Consider the following 18,141-nt stretch of genomic DNA (forward strand, 5'->3'; position numbering starts at 1 on the left):
TTTATCAAAAGCTTATTGGTACACCATAAAATGATTCATCTTTTTTTTCTGAATTAGCATTTTATTTTAATTCAAAGGAAATGTAACTTTTTTCCATTGAACTTTCTATATTCTTTAGAGCAAAATTATGTTTTGGACAAAGAGAATCACTAAATATTTAGTTACCTTAAGAAGACCAAAACATTATCTCCTATTCTCTAAGTGCAATGAATTATGCATATAGTCTGTTTAATACATGTAGAGGGATTGGCATCTATAAGAAATAGGTGAATAGATTATTGGAGATAAAATGAATAGATGAATGGATTTTTGGAGATAAAAGAAACAGATTCCTTGAAATTCTGCAACCAACAAATTTATTCTATTTTTTAACCCCAGAATTCTTAAAGGGTCTGTCAACAATAGAAAGGTGATTTAAAAAAAGAATTTTAAAAGATTGGATTGTGACAATGAGCATTTTTCTCACATAGTAGTCATAATTTCTTGAATTCCATTTAATTCAATATAGTCTCAATCAGATAACATTGATGAGTTACTGAAATAGTTCTATGTGTCTAGTTTAACAATTTAACTTTACAAAAGCGTATCTTCCTTCTTCCTTAACAGAGTATATGAGTTAAGTGGAAACTGAAAAAAGAAGAGTAAAATGTCCTTGACAACCCACAATATTTGCAAAACTCAGAAATGTCATCTTTGTATTTGATGGATTGTTAAGGACTGTAACCACACTGGGGAATTTATGGGCATTGTCCCCTCTAGTTCTAGCTCCAAAAGGAAATCTACTCCCTACCCATCTCTACCCTTTCATTCCCAACCCCTGCATTTCATTCTCTGCTTTCACTCATTGTATGTCTAATAAGTGTTTCTGCTTCCCTGTTAATGCAAAATGGTTGTAGAAGATCTCTGATTCAGAAGAGTGCAATGATTTTCTAAAATATTACCCACCCTTTCTCTTAACTGACTGTCAGATGGTTTTCATTCCTTTTCATGTTCAAGTCCATCAATAACTCAATCTTTCTCTTTCTGTGCTATCCATAGTTTCATTCCTCTTTTTATTTTTTATCAATTCAACTCTTACTTCAACTCACAATGCCTTTAAATATAAGGATAGTATAGACTATAATAAAAAGGTTTAAGAAGTTCAAATTTTGGAAGAGACCTGAAATAATTTAAGTCATACATAAAGAGGGGTTCTTCCTACAACAACTTTTATAATTGATTATCATATTATCTTTTGGAGAGCATTAGAGTGAAGCAGAATTTATTGTTTCTTTAGTCATTCTGCTTTAGCGTAGGCATAGTTATTTGTAATTTTCCCCTGTATTATGAAAAAATTATCACTCTATGCATTTCTCTGCAAAGTCTTATTTTCTTCTGTCATTGATTTATTGAAACATGTAGATCAGGCAAAAGAAAAAGATGACATAAGCCTATAGCAAAGATATATTTCTTTCTTGGACAAGTTTGGTTATCTTAATTTTAGTGAGAGGTCTTTTTATGTATCAGAAGAAGTTACAAGGTACCATGATACAAAATTTTGGAAATATTTTAATAAAAATATGAAATGATTTTCTGAAAAAAAGATAAGGCAGAAAGATAAACAGGGAGAACAGGAATATCCTTCTTAAATCAAAGTCTTTGGGGAAGGTAGTGATGAAAGTAGGAGACAGCTTAGGGAACTTGATAAGCTAGAGATCAAGTATATGTGATTCAATAAAAAACAAAGGCTCATTCAAAAAGTTCATGAAAATAATTTAATAATCACATATATAAAGAAACCTTTTGTTTAGAAGACAGAACTATGAAAGCCCAGTAAAAGGCAAAGAGCAGACTGAAAAAAAAATGAGCTAGTTGATTGGTTAAGTAATGAAGGTGCTCTGAAATAATAACATGAAATAATATGAAATAGTATACCTCACAGAGATATAAGATCAATCTATGAAAGGATTGTTAATAACTAGTCTTAGAGAAATTCAGAGCTCTTTCCTTCTTCTAAATTTCTGATTAAAAAACTCTGTCACTTACAGGACATTACTGATAATGAGAATGAATTGAGTCTTCCCCATGTAGGCCAGATCTCACCAAACTTACAAGGATTTTGGTCTAAGTTGAAGAAGCCCATAGTGTTCTCCTCAAGTTTGGGTGGAGACAGATCCTTTCTTCTAGATCATCCAAGGCAGGGAGTTGTCTGTATGTAGACACAATTTCTCTATCCAAGGGTCATTGATGGCACCCAGATCCCCTTGAATGTCTTTATATAAACTATGAGCTTTAACATTATAATTGTCTGATCTAATAGAGATGACCAATGACAATCCTTTTATTAATAACCTGCTGAACTTATTAAAGAATGATTAACTCATCAATAAATTATCTTGCTTGATTTTCTTTAATTTTCACATGCCATTTGATCAAATTCTGGTAACCTGACAAAAGAGCTGATTTTGGGGGAGGTAGGGATCAGAATTTAAAGATAGCCTTATAGAGTAACAACATGGATTTCAGAGAAAAGAAAAAGCAAAACGTCATTCAAAAAATCATTCAAGGTATTCTTCCTGACAGTGTTGGAACCTATGGAATAAATGTGTAAAAGAGTAGGCTTTTAAAAGAGTAATGTACAAGTCACTAAATATGCAAATAAATTTAGGCTAGTTAAAAATATTTTGGATAACACCAAAAGGTATTTGGTCATTTTGAGAAAAAATATTAAAGAATACTTATAACTGGTAAATGAGATGAAGATAAAAGGTTTATTTTCCTAAAGATTAGCCTTCTCTTTTTCTAAATATTTTCTTTCAAAGATAAAAACAAACCAAATAAAAACAATCTGTGTTCTGGAATTTATCTCATTTCCCAACCCAGGGAAAAGAACTAACCTACAATTTTAGTGTATTATTTCTATTGTTTCCATCTCTTTATGAAAGAAAACAAGATGAATATGTATAGAAAACCCATGACTAGTTTTTAAAACATCATAGACACCATAATTATTTCAAGGGTTGCAGATGCAATGGGAAATAGGATAGCAAGAACAGGCACAATAATCTCAGAACCATCCCTATCAATTCAGCTACTTTCTATATCTTATTTTACCCCTACCTCTACCCCATACCACAAAGCCAACGATCAATACATTTGCTAACAATTTTTTGAGTTAGTAGAGGAATGCTAAATTTTTGTACTTATGCCTGAGCAGCAAAGCATAGGGAGAATCCTGACCTTTTGTTGCCATGCCTCTTTGTCTTTCTCTGACTCTTTCCAACTTTTTTGCCTTAAAAGTTTAGGCAACCCGAATTCTTCTATCAAAATCACACTGATTTTAAGGAAACATCATCAAATACTTTACTTTCCTTGGCAATGTATTTGTCTTAACTTGTATTTATTCTGATCAAGGTTGTTACAAGTTTGGGTAGTGAGATGCTAATATATCATATTTTCATCCTTATAAATTTTCTGGTATCATAAAGTTCAGGATAGAGATTAAAATCATTGGAATGAAAAGCTTAAGACCAAGAAACTGCTCATAAGGTTGAAATAATAGGCAACATATATGTTAATTGGTTTAATAAATTATAAAGTTCTGAAATACTCATCTCCAAAATGTATCATGTATATATATATATATGTGTGTGTATATATATATATATATACATATATATATATATGTATATATATATATATACACATATATATATATATATACGTATATATACATATATATATATATACATTTTTTTATAAAGCCAGTTTTTAACCATTTACCTGAACACTTTCACATGCATGTTGTAATTATCAAGTTGGTGGTAAAGATAAGTTAGAGGACAGAAAGTGGTCCCAAAAATAATTAAAAAGGATGAAAATTATGTAAATAAATATAAAATACTACACTGGATTTTAAAAAAAATGGATATATCCTGAAGTGTGAAATGAGTAGCTTGAGAATTATACTCATGAATAAAACCATTTAATGGATTATAAACTCAATATGGATCAAAAGAGCAATGTCAGTTAGACAATCAATAACCAACATTTGTTACATATTTCTAAGGTTCAAAGATCTGAGCTAAACTGAAAATACAAAAACATAATCCCTGATCTCAAGGACATCACATTCCAATGGGTGAGACAGTATGCAAACATATACATATAAGATGAATGGAGTATAAATGGAAGGTGATCTCAGACATAAAGCATTAGAAGAAACTAGTAAACATCATGTGTTTACTTTTTTTTAGTATTTTGTGTTTCAAATGCCACTTTAATGAACAACTGTTTTTAACCATTTGTAGTTTAACTCAGAGTTGTAAATTTAGCTCATCCTAGGCTGAATCCTGAATTTTCTTGCTTTTCAGAACAGATCATTTAATTCCCTTCTGAATTTTCTTGTAAGTGCTATATAGATTGGTATTATTTAAATTATCTTTTCTTTGTATTCAGTTTTTTTCATTATTTTCTTCTGATTACTTGAATATTTTTTCATAATTGAATGATTAAATTTAATCACTATGTATCTTAAATTTTTCAGCTTTTTTTCTTCATGGATTGTTTTTAGTTGTTACTTTGTTTTCTGTGTTCAGATTTTCTCTTTAGTTTTCTTGTATTTTGTCTTACATGGTCCAATTTTTTTTGACTTAGGTTTTTTAAGCTTCGTTATTTCTACATATTCTATCTTGAAGATCAATATATTTTCCTTGAATAGAAAACTTTTTTTTTGCTTTTTGCTTCTTTTCTAGATTGTTCTCAGTATCTATGTATTTGCATTCAAATCAATAGTCTTTTTCTTTCTTTTTTTTTGAGACATAGAGACAAATTTTTCTATTTTGTCAATTATTTAAGCCATGCTGGACATAAAACCTTTTTTCATAATATTAATTTCTAGTTTTGACAGGAAGAATATGTTTTAGTTCTTTGCTTTTATATTCCAAAGATATTCTATGCCATCAAATGTTGGGTTACTTTCCTTCATTTTATAATAGTTATTAAAAGATGGTTATAGGGGCAGCTAGATGGCATAGTGGATAGAGCACCAGTCCTGAAGTCAGGAGGACCTGAGTTCAAATTTGGCCTCAGACACTTAACACTTCCTAGATGTGGGACACTGGGCAAATCACTTAACCCCAATTGCCTCAGGAAAAAAACATGGTTATACTAATTTTCTAGATTAGGAGATAATATTTCCTAGAATTGTTAATGTTTTTTCTTGTTAATGTAGCTGATTTTGTAAAAGGTCATTTAGTTTTCTTCTTTCTAATATCTTTGGTAATTTTTGTCTTTTTTTTTGCCTTATTTTCAGTCTATTGTTCATGCTCTGACTTCCTTCTTTCTGATGGTGGTTTCCATCTGGCCTGGATCTCAAATGGTCTTAACCTTATTCTAAGTTAAGCAATTCACAGTTAGCTCTCTTGGATCTCTTCTTCAAATGACATTTGGGTGGGCAGAACTATTTCTAACTGGATGTAAAGTTTTTTCTCTCAGTCTTGTTGGAATGTCACATCAATCTTCTTAACACTAAACAGAGATGTTATTCTATCCTTCTGTTCTATCACATGCCCTCTGTTCCTTAGTTTTCTATCTGTGTAGCAACAGTACTTAGCACTCTGTCTGGCAACTCTAATCTGCCTTGTCTAGTTTGGATTTCATTAATTAATAATGACTATTTTTTTTCTCTTTTACATTCTTTTGGATTCTGAGTGGCCTGGATCATGGAGATATTAAGTTTCTTTGAGGCATATTTTTGTATATATATATATATATATATATATATATATATATATGTGTGTGTGTGTGTGTGTGTGTGTGTGTATATATATGTGTGTGTGTGTGTGTGTGTGTGTGTGTGTGTATGAAATTTTAGAGAGACTTTTGGATATTAGAAAATCTATTTAGTTGACCATCTTATTGATCAGTGACCCAGAAAAGTAGATCATTTTGATTTAAAAAAATCATGCCATGGTTACTTTGTGACATCATTCCTGCTCCATTTATTCCATGATTATAGATGATCAAACAGTAATCTAACTTTTTATATGTAAAGCTTTGGAGACAGTCTTTTCACCTTGATGAATCTTGAGTTCTCTTTTTGAAACTTCTTGTGTCAAAGGGAATTTCTGAATTAGAATGGTCACTACTGGAGTGGAGTCCAAAGTCTGAAAGTAAGGAAAGCAGAACAGAAAAGAAAATTATTCATAGCTCATTTGTTAGTTTGGGTAAAGGGAGGAAAGCAAGTAGATTAGTTCATTGTATTGGGAGAGAGAAAAAGAGAGAGAGAGAGAGAGAGAGAGAGAGAGAGAGAGAGAGAGAGAGAGAGAGAGAGAGAGAGAGAGAGAGAGAGAGGGAGGGAGGGAGAGAGTTATCAAAGAAAATGCAGTCAACAGAAAAAAGGAAGAAAGAAAGACTAAAAAAATCTTGAGCATTTAAGAAAATGTTGAGTTGAAAGGATTCATCAAGGTACTGAAAAAATGAAGAATTGATAATGTAGCAAATTTGGGGATGATGGTTTTGAGAAAACCTGAGGGTTGGAAAAATTATAATACATGATAAAGAATAAGAAGAGCACTAAGGATCATAAAGCTGGAGGAAAGAATTACACAAGAATGTTAAGATAAAGGACTTTTGAAGCATATGATCATTGAAATAGAGTATTTTTTGGGTGATGACAAGCTTAACGGTATGATCATCTAATGAAATCTTTGAATTAATAGAAGCATACATGACAGAACAAAGAAAGTGACAGTCTTGCAGTATGTTGTCAGAAAATGTCTTCAATGTTATATTAAGTTCTGGGAACTAGTAACACTTAGCCTATAAAAATAAAATTTAGTGGATGACTATACTTATCACAAAGCCTGTCATGCAGTGGGTGTATAATAAATGCTTATTGATTGACTGGCTGACTACAATTTTTAGTATTTAATTTTTTTCATATGTAAAAGAAGATTTAAATTTCTTCTGATTGTCATAAAAATACAGAAACAGGAACACAGATGGAGAGGTAAAGTAAAGGAGAAAATTCTCATATTTAGAATTACATAAAAACAAATAGGCTGACTTCCCTTTCAGCAGAGGTATACAGAAAGAAATCAGACATCCATTTGTACAGAATATGTCAAAAGTGAACCATGCTGCTCATTAAAGTTAGACAAGGTCCTTAAATATCAAGGAATTCAGGGTTCTACAATTGAGTTAAATGCCTATGGCAAAATGATCTTTTAACTCTCCAAAGATAAGTAGCTTTTCTCTTCTCTACATCAAAGTTTTAGCATAATAGTACTAGTTGAATACTAGTTGAACACCACTCTTGAAGTGGAGGATTTTCCTAAGTCTGAATTTCTTATTAAAGTTATTGGGTTATTCAAAACATATAAACAAATGAAAATAGAAATATTTACTATAATTCAATCATAATTCTATGAATTATGAGAATTAAGAAAGATTCCAATAGGAGCTGTTTCAGTTCAGACACAAAGAAAAATTAGTATTATTAGATATATAGTGGAATTTCAGCCATTTGGAGCATCTTGTACATAGACACAAAAGAAGAAGAAACTCTAGTTTCAGACAGGAAAAAAAAAAAGAAAAAGAAAAAAAAAATGCTAGATTGATTGGAATGCAGAGTGCATAAATATTAACAGTAACTAGCAATTTCTCCATGGAGTAAAAAAGTGGGATAAAGTAAAGGAGACATCTCCATCTAGACAAGGTAAAGATCTAAATCTGAGTTTTTTCAGAAATACTCTCTGGAAGAGGGAGTTAGAACCAACACAGATATAAAAGTTGTTATTGTTGTCAGACCTTGTTTTTGAAGAAGATTATGTATGAGTTGAATTTAAATGAGGCAGAGTTACACAAAGTTCTAGGGTCCTCATATCAGAGAAGGACAACTGACCTGGGATTAGTGAATGACTGGTATTTTCAGGGTTTGACCAAGCACTCTATAGAGCCTTCTTTAGCCACAGTTATGGACAGTGTAATAATTTGTTTTCATCTACCTTTTTCTTAGGGAAGGTGGAGTCTCCCAGAGGTTGAGGCAGACATCCCCCTAATTCACCAGTAGTTTCATCTACGTAGTTTAGCCCACCTACAAAGATAATTTATAAGTATCTGATCATGGCACATGCTACAGTTTCTTGAAGCTATAGGTGAGAGTTTGCTGCCAGTTAGAGCAACTTTGAAAAAGTCTCTGGAAGCTCTCACTACAAAGGTGCTGATACTCCTTAAACACTCCACACTGCCCATGAATACAGTCACAAATAATTCTGGTACAACTTCCCAGACTGCTGTTTCCCAGCAGCATTTACACAGAAAAAATCCATCTGGGGTTTTCTAGTGGTAGTAAAAGTTGTTTGAGTGATTGAAAAACTGATTATTACAATATCCCCTTAATGTAATATAGACACAGATATTTATAATTTCTGTGACTATTTAATGATCTGTATTTCTTACATCTAAAAAAAATCTGAATGAAATTTTGAAAACAGATGAGGCAGATTCACCCTAACTTAATTTCATCAGTACTATTATTCCTTTCTATGTAAGCCTCCAGTGAATTGTGACATCATTTACTTTATAAGGCATTATCATTGGATATACTAAAGAATAGTAATTTCATATATACACATATAAATGCATACACACATATACGTATATGTATATGTATATATATTACACATATCTATTAATATCTATATAAATTCATTAATAATATAAATAAGAGGCTATGATTTTCACTGATAGATATTCCACAATGACCAAACCATAGACTCTATTGTGTGTCAATGAAGTCAATTAAATAAGCATAACATAACTCTAAGAATAGCTTTTACTGATAATCATATCTAAATCTTTGGGATTTATAACTATCCAAAAGATTTGAGATTTCAAGGAACATAAATTAAGCTTTGAGATTCAAAATTTCCCTTATATCTGTGGACAAGCCTCATTAAATACAAAATTTAAGAGAACATAGTTCAATTGCTCAGAATTAAATATCCCAGAGCTTCCATCCCTTGTACAGAAAAACATAGTTAAGTCACTTAAAGATTTTAGATGGCTAATTGTAAAAATAATCAACTACATATCCTTCTAAGATAATCTCCCCACTACTTTTTTTTTTCTTTTGCTTACTGCTCTAATGCAATCAGGAGCTGAAAGTGTAGATTCTCCCTTGTCTCTTTTACAAATGAAAATGTAGTGGTTTTCTATAGTACAAAAGGAAAATGAACCCATCCCTAAACAACTGCCAATTCCTCCATTTCTCTCTTTCCCTCATTTCTGCTAATTTAATGGGTACAGAAACCTAAGTTCAGAGAGGCATAGTAAATTGTATATGATCATATTGTCACTGTAATGAATCTAATTTTAATATTTTATTTTTAATTTATGAAATTAAACAAGCATTTCCATAACATAATAGAATAAAAAGATCATTACACATGAAACTTTAAATTTATTATTTACAAGTTGATATTTCTTTGAAATATGTAATAAATTTACCAGGTAATTTTTTCCCTTTTTTCTGCCCCCCCACCCCCAAATCCTAGAAATTGCTATCATTAGACGCAAATGTGTGTGTGTGTGTATGTGTGTGTGTGTGTGTGTGTGTGTGTGTGTGTGATTATTTATATTTTTTTGTCATTTCTTTCTTTGGATAAAGATAGTATTTCCCTTGCTAGGATATTTGTAGTTGAATTAGGTATTTGCAATAATTGAAATTACTTTTGCTCAAAGTTCTTTTTTAAACAACATTGCTTTTACTGAATACATTCTCTCTTGGTTCTTTTTATTTTGCTCTTCATTATTTCATGCAAGTGTATCTAATTCTCCAGCTCTAACAAATTTTGACTCCCAATGCAAAAATATCTTATGTCTCTTGCTCTTCCAATACTATTATCCCTTGGAAGGATTCATGAAACTAAAAATCTCTTGTTACCACAGCACATATGTAATTCACCATACTGAAATATCATTCCCTGGCCATCACTACCTTTTTTTTTTAAGTTTATTTATTTTAAATACATAATGTTTTATGAATTGTGTTGCATTAAAAACCATGCTTAAGTGTGAAGGGGCAGGTTGATTTTCTGAAAACCCTCATGGGTGTGAATCATAACACAATTCAATGAATTGCAAATCAGCCTTTACTGATAAGGATGTTGCTTGTGATTTGGGAAATAACTTGAAGGCAAGAGGGAAGAGGAGAGAGGTCAGAGAATGCAACTGCCTCTCAATCATTATCATTCTCTCATATGAAGGGATCTATTCTGCTGTTCAGAATTAGATGCCAGCAACCACTTGCTCCCATGATAGTGTTGGGAGAGAAAAATCACTGCAAAAGGGAAAAACCATAGGAAAAGTTTTAAAAAAAAATAGAAAAAAGAAGTGAATATAGCATGTGTAAATTTATGTGATTTCCTTAGTTCTTTTCCTGAATGCAGATGTCATTTTCTATTCAAAGTCTCTTAGGATTTGTTTTGGATCACTGAGGTACAGAAAAGAACCAACCCTTTCGTAGTTGATCATCTCACATTCTTGTTGTAGTTCTGCTTATTTCACTCAGCATCCATTCATGTAAATCTTTCCAGGCCTTTCTAAAATCAACTCATTCATCATTTTATACAACAGTAATATTCCATTACCTTCATGTGCACAACTTGTTCAGCCATTCCCCAATTTATGGGCATGCATTCCTTTTCCAATTCTTTTCTACCACAAAAGCAGCTGCTACAAACATATTTCCACATGTAGTTCATTTTTTCTCCTTTATGATTTCCTTGGGATGCAGACACAGTAATGGAACTGCTGTGTCAAAGAGTATACATAGTTTTATAGCCCTTTGAGCATAAGTCCTGATTACTCTCCAGAATCCTTCAGTCATTTCACAACTCCACCAAAAATTCATTAGTTTCCCAGTTTTCCCACATCCCCTTCAACATTTATCATTACCTTTTCCTGTCATTTTGCCAGTCCCCACTAACAATGTACTTTCTCTCCATATTAGAATGTATGCTCCTTCCAGGCAAGCATTATTTTCCATTTATATTTCTATGTGTACAATGGAAAGAATGCTAAACTTGAAATTTGAAAGAACTGAATTTGAATCTTTCCTAAGACATCTACTAGCTGTACAACCCTAGGCTGGTTATTTAGCTCTTTTTCAATGTCAGTTTCCTTATTAATAAAATGAAGATTTAGCATTCAATCAAGGGATTGCTTTGAGAATTTTGAAAATCTTAAAGCCCTAAATAAATATTAAGTACTAATGTATTTTTTTATTTATTAGTTCATTCGCCTGAATATAACTTCCTGTTATTGTTTTTTGGTAACATATATTATAATGACTACAAATTAAAATATAGTTAGAATATAGTGTAAAAGGAACACATTGTTTCCTTCTGGTTGTTCAGTCACTTCCAAACGTAATACCAAGATTAAAGAAGTTGCTTTCACTTTCTTGGACACAAAAGGAATCCCTTTATAACTATCTTCTAAATTTTATTGGAATTTTATAGAAGCTCTTATCCTGGTTTGGTATATGATCAATGACAAATATAGCAATGTTTATTTGAAAGTTTAAAAGCTTTATTTTTAAATTTGTAGTTAAAAATATTTTTATTTATTTGTCTAAAATATTAATTTTTCCAACAATAAATAATTATTAATATAGCAGTCATGTTAACATTTTAACTATGCCCTGAGTTTTGCAATTTCTCTTGAAACATTGCCTAAGATGTAAGAAATTAATTTTCTTAAATGATTTTATGCCACCCCAAAATAATTTGTTTTTAATGAAATGATAAAAGTTTTGTCACTGTAAAACACGATGGATTTACACATGACTTTTAACAAATTTTTTGTGTTATTACCAATGACATTGTTGTCAAAATATTTTCTAGATTAATAGTAATTTTAATATTAAGAAATTTTACATGAATATGAAGCTGTGGAAATTGTAATGCCTTCAGGATCAGAAATTCTGGATTAAATCAAAACCCTATTTTGTAATATATTGTTACCTTGCAAAATCATTAATCTCTTTTGACCTCTGTTTTCTCACATGAAAAATGTAGGAATTAGATTAGATGACTAGTTAGAAATTTTTCCATATTCAAATATTTTATCATATAGCAATCTTTTAGTGATAAGCTTTTTCATACTTTGTCTGAATTCTTATGGGATATTATTAATCTTTAGCCCAATATCTAATGCCATAAGCTTGTCAGGTATAGACTCCAAGAATGCATATATGACAGTAACAGCAAGATGACATGAACAACTATTATAGATGTAACTTTTCTCAGCAATGCAGTTATGTAAGACGAGATGGAAAGTGTCATCTTCATGCAAAGTCAGAACTATCAAAGAATGGTAATTTCACCTTTTTGGTTTCCTTTTTCTTTCTCATCCATTTTTTTCTGTTTTGTTCTAACATTTCTTGCACAACATAACAAATAGAAAAAAATATGTTTAAAAAGATTATACAAATCCTGAAGTCAGGAGGACTGAGTTCAAGTCTGGTCTCAGATACTTAATACTACCCTGGGCAAGTCACTTAACCCCAATTCCGTCACACACACAGACACAAAAAAAAAAAAAAAAAAAAGATTGTACAAGTTTAATCTTTATCATATTGTTTACTCTTTAGGGAAGGGGGAGAAAAGTGAAAGAGTGAGAAAAAATTGGGATTCAGTCTTATAAAAATTAATGTCTTTATGTGTATTTATAAAAAATAAAATGCCATTGAGAAAAATTAAACAAATTAAATTAAAATAGAATGCATGTGCGAAAGTGGAGAATCAGCTCAGGAAATCATTCCATTCAACTTAAAGCAGTATGCATCAAGATACTATCAACTGATAGATTTTTAAAATTTCTCCCACTATGCTATTCTTCTCTCCCTCCCAGAGAGTAATTCCATATAAAATATTTTTGTATGGAAACCAAAAACATTTAAAATGTTTAAAATATTAGTGAAATTAATCAATACATAGAAAAAGTCTGAAAATAAATATTCACCACATCATCAATATAGAGGTCTTTGATCATAGTTGGTTTAATCAGGAAGACATTTATTAGTAAGTGTGTCCAGACTGATTTAGAAGTCTTGATAATCCCCTGTGAATTATTTATAAAATGCCAAGTCAGGTCAGAACATGGGATTTAAGAATCTAGCAGTTTAGCAGGAGTGGTATCTAGACAAAATACTGGGAAATAATCAGGTGAAAGAAATGGGAAAGAGCACCTTATTTTTTTATTTCTCTGGTATTCTGAACAAATTATTTGGCCTTATTGCCTTGATTTTCTCATCTGTATAGATAAACTAGAGAAATGAGTGGCAAAGTAATTCAGAATTTTGCCAGGAAAACTCCCAACTATGGTCCTGAAGTCAGATATGACTGAAATTACTGAAGAAAAGCAACCAAGACCTACCTCATTAGGATAACTTTAAATTGCTCAATGTAATCTCATAATCATCCTGAAGATACCTGTTACTGTAATGAAAAGAGCATTAAATTTTGTTTAAAAACTTGAAACCATGTTCTAATTAAATGATCATACATAAGTTACTTAACACCACACCTTCTTCATGTATAAAATTGTTTTAATATTTACTCTACTAGATGACAGTTTGATTGGAAGAAAAGCACTTTGCAACTTAAAGTATTATTTTAGTGGCTACTATTTAATAATAATGATGATAATGAAAAAAAGATAAATAACACACTAGTTTGTTACAATCTCATTTACAGCAGTTTTGCAATTGCAAGGCTAAGGAAAACATTGACTCATTTCTGCATATCTTAGTTTTTGAGAATGCTTCTTGTAAACCTCAGATGTAGGCATTCTTTTATAGGAAATAAAAGGCATACAAAAAGACAGATTATTGAATCAGAATTATTTGTAATCATTGTTCCAGTGTTATTTGTTTATGAGTTCCCTTCTTTCCCTTGAAAATTCTGAGTGATGCACAAGCACCAGGGAATGGATGAGTAGCCTCCATCATGTGCACAAGAAAAAAAAAAAAAAAAAAAAAAAAACAACAACAAGAAAAAACAAATAATCAATTCTGGTCTCAAATACGGCCTGGGATTTGCCCTTTGAAAGGCCAATGTTCTAAAAGCTTGTCAGTTCACTATTCTAAAGGCCAGCAGCCATGAGGTAGATTACTAACTACTGGTCACTCTCCCTGAAAACAAACAGTATTTTGCTGTCTTTTTGCAATGGAATAAGATGTGCTGTTCACAGCAGGAAAATGTGTTTAGTTTTTGTCATGAACAGCAAAAATGGCATTTAAATAACCATTTGGAGAAAAATTACATATTCTATATTTTTAATAAGAAAATATCTTTAATACATTACTCAGTGTACAGTTGACCATATGTTATACTAGTTCATTATAAACTATTTAAACAATCTAGATCACAAAACTCTATGAGATAAATCATAGACAAGAAACCTAATGAAATAAATTCTAATTTTAGACATCTCTTTTTATAATCTTAAGCTAGTCACCTCTATCCCCTACTAGCCTTAAAATAAATACAGTGTTTTGGATGAAAATAAGGGGACTGGGCAGAGCCAAGATGGCAGAGAAGATACATACGATTTTGTGAGCTCCCTTCTTCCCTCATTACCAACTAGTTAAATCAGCCTCAAAAATAATGCTGGACTTATAGAAACCACAAGGTCTGGAAGCACGACTTACAAGCTGAAGAGAAACTGGAGTTTCAACAGAAAAGGTCGATTACCAGGGGAGGAAAAAAAAAAAAAAAAAAAAAAAAAAAAAGAGGCCAGCACAGACAGTTGGGTGATACCATACTGCGCTGATCTCGCTGGGGAAGGCTCTGGGATCAGAGAAGCCACTGAGATAGAAGAATCTGGCACAGGCTGTTAGCTCTTCTCTTCTTATAAAACAGCAATTCAGAAGAGAAATCAAGCCACTTTAAAATATAAAGCCAGATACTAGAACCACCCCAATGTGGAAATGATTCAACAGATCTTGGCACTATAGGTGTGGCCGACTTAGGCTGTCCAGGGCTTTCACCTGGGGGTAGTTAAGAGATTGAAAAGCTGGCAGACAAAGCCCAAGGCAACACATAGTGCCTTGCTCAGCTGGAGGCTGTGGAACTCAGCCCCGGAAGTCCCAGAGAAGAGGAACCTTTGAAATAGGGACCATGGTTTCTGGGCAGACACTTCCAGTTTGAGCTCAGGGGCTTTTCACATCAGCTGCTGATAGGCACACCCCACCGGGACACATAGGCTGGGCTTTGTGTCACATTTACTGTTCAGTCTTAAACATCAGGGAAGTGGCCAGGACACACAGTGCACTCAAAGCACAGCACTGCTAATCACCTCTGAGGCACTTCCAGGGAGGGGTGAGAAACTCTCTCCCAGAGCTCTCTCTTAGCTCAGGCGCAGGAGCCACTGCATCCCTCTGGTCTGGGAGGAAGCTGATAAAGAAATAAATAAATAATTTCCTACCACAAGGACAGACCCCAAAAGATTTTTTAAATATGAGTAAAAAGCAAAGAAGAACCATCGACTCTTTCTAAACATAGAAAGAGCAGGTATCCAACACCAAGCAAGTTAACAGTAGAGAGTCAGCAGATAACAGCCTAATGGTCAAAGATTCCTGCCCCCATCACATAACTCTCTCCTAAAAGAGACTATTAAAAAATTAAGGGAGTTTGAAGAAAAATGGGGAAAGGAAAGAGAAGCTATGATAGAGAATAACAACGTTCTGAAATTTGAGTTGGAAAAAATAAAGAATTCACAGGAGATTCAGGGAATCAAAATTTGTGAATTAGAAAAGGTTAAAAAAATCACAGAAAGTACGATTTCTGAATTGGAAAAGATAAAAAAATCTCAAGAAAGTAGGATTTCTGAATTGGAAAAGATAAAAAAGTCTCAAGAAAATAGGATTTCTGAATTGGAAAAAGAAAATGATTCTCTAAAAAAAAATTAGGGAAATGTAAAAAATTCAATAGAGCAAAATAATTCATTTAAAAATGAAATTGGGCATACACAAAAAGAACTTAAAAACTGTGAATGAAGAAAATAACTCCTTAAAATTCAGGATGGAACAAATAGAAATGAATGATTCATTGAAAACCCAAGAATCAGTCAAACAAAACAAAACAAAAAAAAAAAAAAAAAAAGAAAAGAAAAGCTGGAGAATAACGTGAAATACTTACTGGGAAAATCTATAGACCTGGAAAATAGATCTAGGAGAGATTATCTAAGCATCATTGGACTTCCCGAAAACTATGACCAAAAAAAGAGCCTAGATTCCATTTTACAGGAAATCATCAAAGAGAACTGTCCAGAGATAGTAGAAATAGAAGGGAAAATAGACGTCGAAAGAATTCATCAAACCCCTTCTGAAATAGACCCTAAAAAAAAGAACAACACGGAATAATGTGGCTAAGCTGCAGAATTACCACACAAAGGAAAGAATATTGCAAGGAGCTATAAAAAAACAATTCAAATATCAAGGGGCCACAGTAAGGGTCAATCAAGTTCTGGCTGCCTCCACATTAAAAGATAGAAGGGCCTGGAATATTCTGAAAGGCAAAAGATCAAGGATTGCAACCAAGAATAAATTATCCAGCTAAGTTTAGCATTTTTTTCCATGGAAGAAGATGGTCATTCAATGACATAGAGGAATTCCATATGTTTCCAAGAAAAAAACCAGACTAAAACAAAAAATTTGATCAACATCCACAAGACTGAAGAGAAACAGAAAAAGGTACCCAGAACCCTTGAGAAAAGTATCTCTGTTGTGGATATATAGAAAGTACACATGTATAATTTGATTTTACTGATATAAAAAGGGGGGTGTAGTAAAGGGAAGGGGGTAGTATCACAAAAAGGGGAAGGAGTGATAAAAAGAGGGAAACGACATCCAAAGAAGAGGCATAGAATATATACCATATCTGAGGGAATTTAGAGAGGGGGAGAAACATTGTCTGAAACTTATTCTCATCAGAAGAGGCTCAAAGAGTAAATAATTGACATTTGTTTTTAAGAGAATTCTCTCTCACCTCATTAAAAGGGGAGAGAGGAAAAGGGAAAAGAAAAAGGAGAAAAAGGGAAGGGACTTGGAGGGAGGGGGGAGGGATACTAAAAAAAGGGAGGGCGGATATTACAAGTGGGGTCTATAAATTAAATATCGGGGAAGGCGTTCAGGGGGGTCAAGGGAAAAAGCATAATCTGGGGATAATATGATGGCAGGAAATACAGAATTAGTAATTTTAACTGTAAATGTGAATGGGATGAACGCTCCCATCAAATGAAGACGGATAGCAGACTGGATCAAAAATCAGAACCCTACAATATGTTGTTTACAGGAAACACACTTAAAGCAGGGAGATACATATAGAGTAAAGGTAAAAGGTTGGAGCAGAATCTATTATGCTTCAGGTAAAGTAAAAAAGTCAGGGGTAGCTATCCTTATCTCAGATCAAGCAAAAGCAGAGGTTGATCTAGTTAAAGAGATAAGGAAGGAAACTATATCCTGTTGAAAGGTAGCATAAATAATGAAGCCATATCAATAGAAACATATATGCACCAAGTGGTATAGCATCTAACTTTCTAAAGGAAAAGTTAAGAGAATTGCAAGAAGAAATAGACAGCAAAACTATAATAGTGGGAGATCTCAACCTTGTACTCTCAGATTTAGAAAAATCAAACCACAAAACAAATAAGAAAGAAATTTAAAAAGTAAATAAAACATTAGAAAAACTAGGTATGATAGACCTTTGGAGAAAACTGAATGGTGATAGAAAGAAATATACTTTCTCCTCAGCAGTTCATGGATCCTATACAAAAATTGACCATATATTAGGACATAAAGATCTCAAAATTAAATGTAGGAAGGAAGAAATAATAAATGCCTTCTTCTCAGATCACAATGCAGTAAAAGCTTCATTCAGTAAGAAGTTAGGGGTAAATAGACCAAAAAGTAAATGGAAACTGAATAATCTCATCTTAAAGAATGACTGGGTGAAACAGCAAATTATAGAAACAGTTCATAATTTCACCCAAGATAATGACAATGATGAGACATCATACCAAAATCTGTGGGATGCAGCTAAAGCGGTAATAAGGGGAAATTGTATATATTTAGAAGCTTATTTGAAGAAA

Source organism: Sminthopsis crassicaudata, chromosome 2 (genome assembly GCF_048593235.1).
Source record: "Sminthopsis crassicaudata isolate SCR6 chromosome 2, ASM4859323v1, whole genome shotgun sequence".
NCBI classification, from domain to species: domain Eukaryota; kingdom Metazoa; phylum Chordata; class Mammalia; order Dasyuromorphia; family Dasyuridae; genus Sminthopsis; species Sminthopsis crassicaudata.